This window comes from Dipodomys merriami, unplaced genomic scaffold (assembly GCF_024711535.1).
Source record: "Dipodomys merriami isolate MVZ:Mamm:240054 unplaced genomic scaffold, mDipMer1.0.p SCAF_2, whole genome shotgun sequence".
In the NCBI taxonomy this organism is placed as follows: domain Eukaryota; kingdom Metazoa; phylum Chordata; class Mammalia; order Rodentia; family Heteromyidae; genus Dipodomys; species Dipodomys merriami.
In genome coordinates this window covers 12,618,522-12,627,256 of record NW_027203381.1, presented here as the reverse complement: position 1 = coordinate 12,627,256, position 8,735 = coordinate 12,618,522, and positions in this window count along the sequence as shown.

The window sequence follows — 8,735 nt, the reverse complement described above, 5'->3', positions numbered from 1 at the left end:
CAGTCTCTGGAGGGAAAATCCACATCTCAGCTTATTCTTGCTGTTGGCAGAATTCAGTTCCTCGTTGATGTCGGATTGAAATCTCTATTTCCTGGCTGGTTATCAACTAAAGCTGTTCTTGGCTCCTAGAGTTCTCCTCTTTCCTTGCACCTGGCTGCCTCCATCTTAAAGGCAGCACAGGTGAGATGAATCCCTCTTCTGAGACTTCTCTGCTACCAGAAAATCAGCCTACCTATGGGATTGAAGGAAGACCACCCAAATAATCCTTCAGGTCAGCTGATTATAACCTGAATTTTGCAGGCTCATTGTATGTGCTATTGACCAAGTGTGGTAAATAAATAAGTGGCAATTTCAAAAACAAAAAGCAGACATTTCCGTGAATTCATTGATCAGCTCATTTGATGCAGAAAAGTTCCCAATCAGTCTCACATTATGCTCAGTTGTATTTATTTAAACACATTGTGTGATCTGTTGAGTATTTCCCTGCCTTTAATTTTGTGAAAATTTGACTCCCTCAAAGCAAGCGGTACCAACAAACAAACAAGGTAAAATATAATGTGCTTAATGTAAATGACAAAATGGGAATTTTACATTTGTGGAAAGGTGCCCTGCCTTTAGCAAAATTTGGGTGGTATTACATTAAAAAAAATAAAGCCAAGCATCCACAGTATAGTACTGAATTCTAAGCATCAAGAGTATTTGTGGATTTTCCTTAGTGGTAGTCTCCTTGAAACCATATGCTCAGGAACATTAAAAGTCTTCTATAAATGCAGTGTGATCACAGGCACAAGGCCTGGTGTTATGCTAGCGCTCAACTCAGAGATGAAGGCAGGAAACCTTGGGAGGCCATTTTAGAATTCTGTTTATGCAGAATCTGTATTTTTGAGTAAAATCACAATGATATTAGGCATACCATAAGTATTGGAAGGATTTTCCAAAATGGTCATACTAATCTACATAAACTAGAATTATATGAATGTCTCATTTCACCACATCCTTGTCAAGGTTTCTGTGGTCAGAAATTTAATTTTTGCTTTCTTGTCTAGTATACATTGGTATCACACAATGGTATTAATTTGCATTTTTCTGATTGCTATTGCATTTGACCACAGTCCTATGCTTATAAAAATATAAACCAGTTGGATTCATCTACTGCAAAGCATCTTTTCAAATGTTTTGTCTATTTTGCTATAGGATGATTTGCCTTTTTGTTATTGTTTTGTGGAAATAGGTTTATATATTCACAAGACTTTTATTATTTATATATCACAAATTTTTGTACATTTTTTATTGTAAAAATGTTGTACAGAGGGGTTACAGTTACATGAGCAAGGTAATGAGTACATTTTCTATTGAGCATTGTTGCCTCCTCCTTTGTTTTCCCCCTACCATCCCTTCCCTCCCACCTCCTCAACTGTCCCCTGCCAAAGTTGTAAAGTTCATTTTCATCATAGTGTTTTGTACATCTCATTGTTACAATGGGTAAACCTGTATCCTTATTTAAGGATTTTGTTTTTTCCCTTCCTCTCTCCAAATTAGATAACTGTATAGACAAGATAAAGGGCACTGACATCAAATACAGTAAAAATAGGGGTTATACCATGAGGGAGGAACATACAAAGCAAAAAAAAAATAACATTGTACATTATAAATCCATTAGAAACAATAGCAAGAAAGAAAAAAGATATTTGGGTCCCTATCTTGGAGTTCATTTCGCTTAACATCATCTTGTATGGTCATATGTACATAGTTTTTGACCTTTTCTGCTTGTCCTAGACTTATACTAGTTATTGCAAATAAGGGAAACCATGGGACCTATGTTTCTTTGGGCCTGGCTTACTTCACTTAATAATATTATTTTTTCCAAGTCTTTCCATTTCCTAACAAATGGAGCAATGTCATTCTTTCTGATGGAGGCATAGAATTCCATTGTATTATGTCCAAATTTTTTGACTGTCACTTGACTTGTCGCTCTTAAAACAGTCTTTTGGAGAACAATATGTAGCAACACTAAATCATAATGTAGTCCAATCTATTAACCTTTCATTTTATAGCTGGTATTCTTTGTATTAACCTGTAAGAAATCTTTATCTATCTTAAAATCATGAAGCCATTTTTCCATGTTATCTTCTGGAGAATTTTTTTGTTTCATATTTAGGCACATATCTAAATGAAATTGCTGCTTTTTACATAATGACCAAAATCATGCTCTCTCCCTATGAATATTCTGCACAATTTATTTTTAAAATTCTGTCATCTCCTTCTGCTTTAGTCTCATCTTCAAAAAAAAATGTCTGTGTTTTGGTGAGTTTGTTTTGGAATGCTGGTCTATTTGTCTATCTCTTTGTTAATTGCATACTGTCTTAATTATTTTTGCTCTATAAATTCTTGATATCTAACAGTGAATGTTTCCACTTCATTTTTCTTCTTTAAGTGTTCAGACCTTACAGGAAATGATATGTATCTGGTTCACCTTCCTTTGAGATTCACTGTTCAGGCTTTGAACTCTAAGATTTGTCTGGGCCTTAATGCTTTCTACTTTCTATGCTCTGAGGACCAGCTTTTATCTGCCAGCCTTGATACTCTGTTCAGGGTCTTAGCCTTTTATTTGAAATAAAAGAACACACTAGTGACACCTAAGTTCTAGGCTCATCTCTTCAGGCCTTATTCTTCTGGGTATCCAATTGATTCCTCAATGCCCTGTTTAAACTGATACACATTAGACTATGTGGAGTATTCCTGATTCTAAGAAAGAGGTGTTGTTTGACTTATCCAGGTTGCTATTAACAAAAACAAAACTTTCTGTACTCTTTTTTTTTTTTTTGTCGGTGGGGCTGGAACTCTGTGCCTGGACAGCTAAAGAGCTGTCCCTCAGCTCTTTAGCTCAAGGCAAGTGCTCTACCACTTGAGCCACAGCGCCACTTCCAGTTTTCTTATGGTTAATTGGAGATAAGAGTCTCATGGACTTTCTTGCCCGGACTGGCTTTGAACCGTGATCCTCAGATCTCAGCCTCCTGAGTAGTTAGGATTACAGGCAGGAGCTGCCGGCACCCGGCTCTCTGTAGTCTTTAATGATTAAGTATATTGGAAGTGTTCATAATAAAATAAATAAACAAGCTATGTGCTGGTGACTCTTAGGTGCTGGTGTAATCCTAGCTACTCAGGAAGCTGAGATTCGAGGATCAAGGTTCAAAGCCAACCCAGGCAGGAAAGTCCGTGAGAGTCTTATCTCCAATTAACCACAAAAAAACGGAAGTGATTCTGTGGCTATCCTAGAACAAAAGAGCTCAGAGACAGTGCAAGACCCTGACTGTACCTCAGTGCCCCAGACCACCACTGACAAAAATTAAGTGAAATTAAAAATTTAAAAACTTTTTATATGTTTTTATTGTAAAAATGTTGTACAGAAGGGTTACAGTTACATGAGTACAGTAGTGAGTACACTTCCTGTCAAGCATTGTTACCTCCTCCTTTGTTTTTCCCCTACCATCCCTTCCCTCCCCACCTCTCCAACTCTTCCCTTCCCCCCCACCCCCACAAGTTGTAAAGTTCATTTTCAACATAGTGTCTGTAATATACATCTTATTGTTACAATGGGTCAACCTATATCCTTATTTCACCATTTTGTTATTTCCCTTCCCCTCTCCAAATTAGAAAAATGTATATATAAGATTCAGGGCACCGACATCAAATACAGTGAAAACAGGGGTTATACCGTGGGGGAAGAACATACAAGAGAAACGAAAAAATCACATAGTGCATTTTAAATACGTTAAAAACAATAGCAAGAAAGAAATAACCATTTGTGTCCCTATCTTGGGGTTCATTTCATTTAACATCATCATATATGGTTGTATGTACATAGTTTTTGGCCTTTTCTGCTTGTCCTACCCATGTACTAGTTATTGCAAATAAGGGAAACCATGGGACCTATGTTTCTTTGGACCTGGCTTACTTCACTTTATATTATTTTTTCCAAGTCTTTCCATTTCCTAACAAATGGGGCGTCATTCTTTCTGATGGAGGCATAGAATTCCATTGTATATATATATATATATATATATATATATATATATATATATATATATATATATATATATATATATATATATATACCACATTTTCTTGATCCATTCATCTACTGAGGGGCATCTGGGTTGGTTCTATATCTTAGGTATGGTGAATAATGCTGTGATAAACATAGTTGTGCTGGTAGCTTTAGTGTGGCCTTGTTTGTGATTGTTTGGGTAAATGCCCAAAAGTGGGATTGCTGGGTCATAGGGGAGCTCTATGAGTAGTCTTTTGAGGAACCTCTATTACACTCCCACCAACAACGCGGTAGGGTTCCCTTCTGGACACATCCCCTTCAGTATCTGTTGTTATTAGATTTCTTGATTATAGCCATTCTAACTGGGGTGAGGTGGAAACTCTACTATAAAGCCATAGTAATCAAAACAGCTTGGTATTGGCACAAGAACAGACCTAAGGACCAATGGAATAGAACTGAATACCCAGAAATGAACCCACAGACCTATACCCACCTAATTTTTGATAAGGAAGATAAGAATGGAAGAAAGACAGCCTCTTCAGTAAATAGTGTTGGCAAAATTGCTTAATCACTTGTAGAAAACTAAAGCTAGTTCTTTATATATCACCTTGCACCAGAATCAACTCCAAATGGACCCAAGACCTCGAAGTTAAACTAGACACCCTGAAAACATTGCAGAAAGGAATAGGAGAAACTCTAGGGCTCCTTGGCACAGGCCGAAATTAAAAGACTTTTAAAAATACAAAAAAAAAAAAAAAAGCTTTGAAATCAGAGGTCCTCCTTTACACCAGAAATGCCTGCAGCGCCTTGCTCCAGATCAGAAGGGGGCAATGAGACTGGTGGAGAGGTTGGGGTCACACTGGAAAGCAAAGCTCCCGCCAGGAAGGGCACTTCCTGCACAACCAGTGCACTTAGATGAAAGGAGAGAGAAAGAAAGCCTTCCCCTGGATCCTTCACCCTCCAGGGCTCTTCTCTGAGTTATGTGATGCAGACATGTGCCATGGCACCGGGAAAGTGGTGTTTGTTTGTTTGCACTTTAGAACTTTGAATTATGTCAGGGATTCGGTCGTAGCTCATTCTCCTTCCACCAGACCCAAGACTTAAGCTTCTTGTACCTGCATTATCATAAAGCCTCAGTAATTGCTTGAACATGCTAATTTATCCTGCAACTGCCTGGTTTTATCTGACTGTATTTAAGGGATTTAAAGGGTGACAGGGAACAGCTGGAGACACAGTGTTGGGTCTGTAACTAAGGAGCGTCCGCAGATGGATGTGTAAGGACTCAGATTTGCTGGGAACTGTGGGCTGAGAAGGTAGGCGGCCTGGCTGATACCTAGCTGGCCAACTCATCCCTCCTTTTTCTCATCCAGTTCCTCCTCCTTCCTCCCGGAGCTTGATCTCTTCCTCCCTCCCTTCTCTCTGCTTCCTTTTCTACCCTCTCTAGCCCAGAGACTGTCACCTTACCAGAGAGAAGTAGATCGCCACCTGCCCACCCCTCAATCTTATTGTTGTTGCCACGATCGGAGGCAAAGGCAGTTTGAATGCACATATTGATAATCACAGCTGGGGCTGCATAAGCAAAATCAAACCAGTAAAATAAGAGCTGGACAGTCAAAGATCATGGAAAATGCATCGATTGTAGCCGCCGCTTCTTTCTGTATGGCAGAATGAGCAGGGAAGAGCTGAGCTCTGGGTAATTTCTAGCAAACAATGTACTGTAGCGTATTATTTGTAGATCCTGAAAATCGAAGTGGAACCCCAAGCTCCCAGTAGAACATGCGTCGTTAGTGTGGAACAAAGGCTGTCACTGGTGGGTACAGCCGTTTCTATTCTGAGGCGTGACAAGGGTGGGGGTGAGGGGGGGTCATGTGTGCGATGGAGCCCAGGAGACTGTGCTTAACCACGCTCCTACATTAGGGAGGGCCTGAAACAGAGGAGAGCCACTGCTTCCTTTGTTAGTGCCTACTATTAGTGAGGCCAACCATGCCACCTCCACACTTACAAGCTGTGGGGCCTCGAGCAGCTGCCTGAACCAGGCTCCCCAGTTTCCTTTCTGCTTCTGTCACATAGCTTTTTTTTTTTACACCACCCCAAGTCTTAGAGTTTGAACTCAGTGTCTGGGCACTGTCTCTGAGCCTTTTTTTTCTCTCTTAAGGCTAGTGCTCTACCCTTTGAGTCATAGCTCCACTTCTGCTTTTAGGTGGTTAATTGGAGATAAGAATCTCACAGAGGCTACAATGCTTGATAAGAAATGTACTCATTATCTTGCCCATGTAATTGTAACCCCTCTGTACAGTATGTTCACAAAAAATTAAAATTAAAATTAAAAAAAAAAGAATCTCAAAGACCTTCTTGCCCAGGCTTTCTTCAAACCATAAGCCTCAGATCTCAGCCTCCTGAGCAGCTATGATTATAGACATGAGCCACCAGCACCCAACTCATAGAGCCCTTTGAATGACCAGATAGAACACCACCATGAGAAATATCTATTTCAGATGCATTTAGGTGATTTTAGGAATATCAAGCATGGTGAAGGGCAAAGGTATGTATCAGAGCCGGCCTGGTTAGATGCTGGGCGCGCGGGAACAATGGCATGTTCCCTCGTGATACATGGAAGAAAGCTCGACATGGACCAGGTTGACTGAAACAAGCACAAGGTGGCAGAACTTCCTGGCTAAGGATGGCAGACTAAGTGTCCACTCTTAGGTCTAAAAGGCTAGAGGGGGAAGAAGGTCCTATTATCTTTTATATGTATCATTCATATTCCAGTGTCCACATGAGACTCTTAGGAGCAGGGGGTGCATCTGCCCCAGTGGATTCACTATGTAAGAAGTAGTTGGAAAGCTCAGGGATGTTGTATCGGTTCCATAACAAAGCTACGCAGGCATCTCTGTCATTCTCTAGCCCTTTTCTCATGGTGCCAGACTTTGGGCATCTCATCATCCTGTCCTCAAAGCCTCGCATGGGTTCTCTGGGACTCAGAGGACACTTAATAAATTAGGAATGACTTGTAGGGTTAATGAGTGCTCAGCCAGCAACTGAAGACAGTGAAGAGAGAAACACTTCCTCAGCCCAGAAGTACAGTCCTCTAAGGATACTTTCTGAGCAGACCACACGCTCCAGAACCTTCAAAAGATATAGCATGTGTCCTCTGATATTTCCATCCTGTACCCTTCTCCCCTGTACCTTTGATGTGTAATCCGTGCCATGACATCTGAACTTGATTCCAACTGTCTCCATAGCCAACACCAGCTGTTGGAGAATAGACCCAACAGAATGATGAAAAAAACTCAAGCCCTTTGTACGGAGGAGAGAACTTTTCTCACCATTTTCCTGTTCAAGGTCAGGAGATGCCTCAAGATCCTCCTACAGAACAAATGACCACAAGCTTTAGTTTGGAAAGAAGGAAAACAGCAATCTGTTTCCACCTTCTCCACCATCCCACAGCCAGATGCTCAGACTATAAATCCTTTAAGGAGATCTTGATTTAGAGTGAGAGAGAGGAGTTTAGGGGAAAGAGGAGAAGACAAAGGAGGAAAATAAAGAAGAGGAATGAGAAAGAGGAGGAGAAAGTGAGCTAAAGAAGAAAATATGTCCTCAAGCTCCTGGGATTGAGCAAGGAGCTCAAGTATGCCCACATTCAAACTCCTTTGGTCACTGGCTGCATGGACAGGTTACTCTGTGGGGCAGGGGTCAGAGTGAAAAAGGGGACAATTTGTTAGGAAGTGGAAAGACTTGGAAAAAATTATATTAAGTGAAGTAAACCAGGCCCAAAGAAACATAGGTCCCATGGTTTCCCTTATTTGCAATATCTAGTAAATGTATGAGTCAAGCAGAAAAGGTCAGATAATGTGATGTTAGGAAAATGAACCCTTAGATATGTATTTAAATGTTTTTTCTTTCATGCATTTGTTTCTAACTCATTGATAAGATTATTTCTTTATTGCTTTGTATGTCCCTCCCCCACAGTATAACCCCTGTTTTCACTATATTTGATGTCGGTATAATTTGTGGAGGAGATGGGGAAAACAAGTCGTTTAAGGATACAGGTGGACACGTTGCAACTATGAGAAGTACAAGTTGTCATGTCGAAAACGAACTTTACAACTTTGGGGGAGGGATGGGGGGGATTGGGTGGAGGGGCAGGGGGGAGGCTGGGAAGGGATGTGAAGGGTAAACAAAGGAGGAGGCTGCAATGCTTGATAAGAAATGTACTCATTATTTTGCCCATGTAATTGTAACCCCTCTGTACAGTATGTTCACAAAAAATTAAAATTAAAATTAAAAAAAAGGGGACAAGTCTCCCACTCTTCTTGCAAGGTGTTTAAGAAAATGTCAGTTTTTTAAAAAATGGTATCTACTAGACTTTTTCTTCAAACCAGCAATTCTGAAATTCTCCCACAGGGAGAATGATAAAGTAGAGCACGAATCACATAACATTTGTCTCGAGGAATAGATTTTTTTTTGAATCAAGCACAGGAGTTTTCAACAACAGAATGAGTTACCACGTTAATTACAAGATCACTCATGAGTAAACCCAAAAGAAGACTGTTTAAGCAAGATAAAGTCTATTTCTACCTCACATTAAATTAAATTTAGGCTCATAAGGTACCAGGGATCCAGGCTCCCAGCATCAGAGATACAGACTTTGGATATCTTGTTCTGCCATTTCTAATAGGTTTATTTT